Source organism: Penaeus monodon, chromosome 16 (genome assembly GCF_015228065.2).
Source record: "Penaeus monodon isolate SGIC_2016 chromosome 16, NSTDA_Pmon_1, whole genome shotgun sequence".
NCBI lineage: Eukaryota > Metazoa > Arthropoda > Malacostraca > Decapoda > Penaeidae > Penaeus > Penaeus monodon.
In genome coordinates this window covers 35,888,097-35,893,096 of record NC_051401.1, presented here as the reverse complement: position 1 = coordinate 35,893,096, position 5,000 = coordinate 35,888,097, and the positions used below count along the sequence as shown (strand labels likewise).

The window sequence follows — 5,000 nt, the reverse complement described above, 5'->3', positions numbered from 1 at the left end:
CTCTTCATCAAGCTGCTCACGAAGGCCATCCAGATCATGCTCCAAGTTGCGGAACTTGCCAAGAAGAACGCTGCGTTCCTGTATTTTGTGTAAATTCATTATTATTTTCTCTCTATCTGTCATTTTCTTTCTCTGTGTAACAATCTATCTCTCTATGCACATATAGTCACATATAAATGCATGTAAAGATAGTATTATAGATGAATATATAGATTTATATATAAATAAATAAACTGCAACTTACCCTAGATTCATCATCAACCATTTTCTTAGTATCTTCCAGTTGAGTGGTAAGAGACACCTTCAGATTGTTTAGCTGATTAATCTGATTATCAGCTTCTTCCAGCTGTCGCAGCAGGTCTCCATTCTCAACGGAGAGCTTCTTCTTCTGGGCATCAAAGTCGTTCAGTGTGCGGTTAGCTTCATCCAGCTTAACATTCACTTCACTGATTTGCTGCTGAATAGTCTTGTTTGCTTTCTCGGCAAGTGCCTAAATAAGAAATCAGTTATCGAACTTGTGTTATACCACAAAATATGAATCATTCATTTCTTACTAATTCGGAAATCTATTCACATGCAGTGTGTATACAGACATACATATATAGGTGTGTGTGTGTGTGTGTGTGTGTGTGTGTGTGTGTGTGTGTGTGTGTGTGTGTGTGTGTGTGTGTGTGTGTGTGTATGTTTATGTTTATGTTTATGTTTGTTTATGTTTATGTTTGTGTTTGTGTTTGTGTTTGTGTTTGTATGTGTACATATATATATAAATTATGTGTATATATATATATATATATATATATATATATATATATATATATATATATATATATATATATATATATATATATATATATATATATATATATATATATGGAGGCAGTTAGACAAGCAAGCAAACAAAGAGATAGTATGCTATAATGTATGGCATTCAATATTACCTTGTCACGAGCGAGACTATCCATGGCTGATTTAGCTTCATCGGCCTGATATTTCATCATCTCCTTTTCCTTCTCAGTTCTATTTATATATAAGAAAAAAACAAGAAAATGCTTGTATACGTATGCTTGTGTAAAATGCAGAATATAAGTAAAAGAATATACAACAGTATTTCACATTAAAACGTATTTGCAAATCTGATCACTTACTTGGCCTTCATCTTGTTGAGATGATCGATCTGTTCAGTCATCTCGGCAACAGCATCATTGTGCTTCTTGCGAAGATTAGCAAGAGCCGATTCGTGTTGGATGTTGGCTTCCTCAAGCTCACGACGAAGCTTAGCAAGCTCCGCCTCCCTCTTCTTGTTGAGTTCAATCTGAGCACCAGTTGCACCACCTGCCTCATCCAGACGTTCATTGAGGTCATTCAGTTCACGACTCATCATTACCCTTGCCCTTCTCAGCCTTGGCACGAGCCTGTCGCTCGTGCTCAGCTTCAGTCTCCAGTTCCTCAATACGGGATTGCATTTCTTTGATTGTTTTCTGTACCTTCGAAACAACTCCCTGTTCCTCCTCCAGCTTATTGGCAAGATTGCCGATTTCCTTGTCCTTGCGCTGGATGGTTTGTTCTAGGTCCTTGTGCTGGCGCTCGATGTCAGCAACAGTTTCTTGGGCCATTTTAAGATCTCCCTCTACCTTCCTCTTGGACCTCTCAATTTCGGCACGAAGCTTCTTCTCGCGTCCAACGGAACTCTCGAGTTCGTCAAGGGTTTGCTCCAACTTGGCCTTGATCTTGTTGAGGTGGCTGGCCTTCTCCTCGACGGCTTGAAGGTCCTCAGCAGTCTTTTGATTCATCTCCTGTAGCAGTTTCTTTTCCTTGTTAACCTTGTTGATGATTTCATCCTGGTGGGCGATCTCATCATTGATATTCCTGATCTGATGATCCTTGGTAGCCTTATCCTGGTTAGTCTTCTGGACATTAAGTTCAAAGTCTTCCAGGTCTTTCCTCATGGCATTGACATCTTGCTCCGCTTTCCTCTTCAACTGGAACATTTCAGTGCGAGCTTCTTCTTCCTTCTGAAGTCTTGTAGAAGCATCCTATAATTATACAGAAAAGGAGTGCACTGTTAATAATCATGCAGAGATGAACATGTATTATACCTTTATAATATTAAAGTCTGGTTGAATTGCAAATACAATGTTAAATCAATATGGCATCATATTAAATGCAACTCAGATAAAGTTACTTACAGAGAGCTGTGCCTCCAAGTCAGCTTTGGCTGCGCTAATCTTGGCCTGTTCTTCAATAAATTTGGAAACATTGCCCTTTGTGGATTCAAGCGTTTCTTTCAGGGTATTCAGCTCTTCGGCAAGGCTTAGGTTGGAATCTTCCAGCTCCTTTCGGCGAGTTGTTTCGCGATCCAAGTCTGCAACAGCCTTCTCAGCCCTGTCCTTGAGTTTGTTGATCTCATCTTCAATCCTAGGCTGGTTGATGAGGGGCTTGACCTTCTGCCAGAAGATGAACCAAGACCAGTTACTCATCTCCATAAACTTGCGAATGTTCCTCTGCAGAACTACGAGGGAGACACGTTGTTCCTGAAGACGGCCATATTCCTTACGTCCAATCAGACCGCGGATCCAAGACTGCATCCAAGTGATGATCTTGGCCAAACGGTCATCACGAAGCTCTTCCATGGTACCCAGGACACCAGCACGGAAGAATACCTGGATAGATAAATTGAAGATAAAATATACTGTAAAGAACTTCCAACACTGAACTTCGATTTATTACATTACCTGAAGTAAGAGAAAATACTTGCCTTTGTCTTACCGCACCTATACAGCTCCTTATCAAGCCCAGCTTTCTGGAATGTCATTTCTGCTGCCTTTTTGTCATCCTTTTCTGTGGCCATGACGTCAGCAGCCAAAATTTTGTAACTATGGAGAGAAGTTATCGCAGTCGTAAAATGTGTCCCTAAAAATATTATATATGAGTAATTTTGAATTAAGTTCGCCATTTTAACATGAGACTCACCGGTGTTTGAAGTCAGGGTATTGCATCCTGTTGGGGAAGCCCTTCTGGCAAATACGAATACCCTCAAGTACACCATTGCAAGTCAGCTGATGCATGATGAGACCAGCCTCCACGACACCTAGATGATGAAATAATAAGTAACACACTCTCATTATGCACGGGAATAGCAAAACAGGTGCATAAATCCAGAAACAAATTTACCTGGGGACTTGGTCTCGTTGGGCACAATGCAACGGACGAAGTGAGGGTGAGTGGAGTGCAGGGTCGTCATGAGGCTGTTCAACTGCTCCTGTAAAGGTATGTATTAGAATTATCACTGGATAAATGCTGTTCATTTAGTAAGTAACAATAAAATGCATACATACACACAGATATTTGTGTGTGTGTGTGTGTGTGTGCGTGCAGGCATATATATATATATATATATATATATATATATATATATATATATAAATATATATATTATATATATATATATATATATACAAAAAAAAAATATATATATATATGTATATATATATATATATATATATATATATATTCATGTGTGTATGTATATATATATATATATATATATATATATATATATATATATATATATATATATATATATATATATATATATATATATATATATATATATATATGAGTGTGTGTATAAAAGGCCACTATCAGTCAATATCGACTATGGCACTTATAGACAGAGTCAGTATGTATATGTATATATATATATATATATATATATATATATATATATATATATATATATATATATATATGTATGTATGTATGTATGTATGTATGTATGTATATTTATATCATCATATTCGTGCCATCACCGTGTTTGACTAACTACTTGGTGCCATGCTGACATCATGCACTTGACTGGGTCTTTATACTGGGAAGGCTGATCAATGATCCTTCCCCAGGGGAGTAGTTGTATAGGTAATCATTAATGGTGTTTCTCAACTTATCATCATATCTACGATAGATAAACCTACTATCGTATCTAGGTTTGATGTACCTAAAGTTATGCAGTTCTGCGCGAGTTCACACACAAATCACCGCATGCGACTGTGTGTGTGCATTCGCGCGCACACGCATCGCCTTTGTGTGTGCGTGAGGTAAATCAAACTAGATACGGTAGTTGGTGAGTCTATCGTAGATATGATGGTGTGTATGAGCGTGTGTGTGCGTGTATGTGTACGAGCGTGTGAGCGTGCGTGATATCTTACCCTATAGCCAGAAGATACAGTCTTGAAACCTCCAGTCTTCTTCTTCTTGCCTAAACATAAGAAGAGGTATGGTGATAACAGAATACACTTATACATATTGAATTAACATACAAAATGACACAGATTATGAACAGCGTTCATTGCTACAAAACCTGAACTGTATATTCGTCAGAAATTCATTTATTTTCGAAACCGGAAAAATGCATCTCTTGCACTATGAAGATATTTATTCTCATAAATACCTTTTTCAGCGTAAGATGTGTTTAGATATACATAGACGTGCGTGTTTGTTTATATAGAAGTTTATGAAACTTACCTCCCTTGGCCTCAGCCGGGGCAGACTGGCCGGGATGATCGGCAAAGAGCTCCACAACAAGAGGCAACTTGGATTTCTTGAGCTGGTCGACGACGGTGTCGTTGAGGGGGTCCTTGTTCTTCTCCAGCCAACCAGACAGGTTGTAAGTCACAGTGCCGGCGTAGTGAACGATGGCGAAGTGACCCTCAGACTGTCCAGCCTTGGGAGGCTTAGGCTTAATGAAGCAGGGAGACTTGCCCAGATGGTTGGCCTTCAGCTTCTCCTCAAACGACTTGTCGGTGGCTTTGGGGAACATAGACTCTTCTTCTAGGATGGCGAGAAGGCCAAGTTTCTGTATTTGAATAACCATATTATCATCAAAACGGCCTTTTGTAATGAATGCATGAATTGTATTAGTCGCACCCCTCTCGATATTCCTCTATATATTAGCCTGATATGATTTGGCGTGTTTTATTTAATTTTGAAATATCGTCAAGAAT

At 38.6% G+C, this 5,000-nt stretch overlaps 1 pseudogene across 1 annotated transcript in view; it reads right to left on the bottom strand.

Moving 5' to 3' along the window:
- The window catches only part of LOC119582740, a 70,496-nt pseudogene that overhangs the window by 59,785 nt on the left and 5,711 nt on the right, over positions 1-5,000 (bottom strand). Inside the window, exons 11-20 of the transcript XR_005229665.1 lie at positions 4,522-4,852; positions 4,206-4,255; positions 3,172-3,259; positions 2,971-3,088; positions 2,756-2,873; positions 2,187-2,660; positions 1,146-2,033; positions 939-1,017; positions 245-490; positions 1-78 (exon numbers count right to left, since the gene is read on the bottom strand). The exon at positions 1-78 is cut by the window's left edge and continues 710 nt beyond it. The product of XR_005229665.1 is annotated as a myosin heavy chain, muscle-like (transcript). The remainder of the gene's footprint in view (positions 79-244; positions 491-938; positions 1,018-1,145; positions 2,034-2,186; positions 2,661-2,755; positions 2,874-2,970; positions 3,089-3,171; positions 3,260-4,205; positions 4,256-4,521; positions 4,853-5,000) is intronic.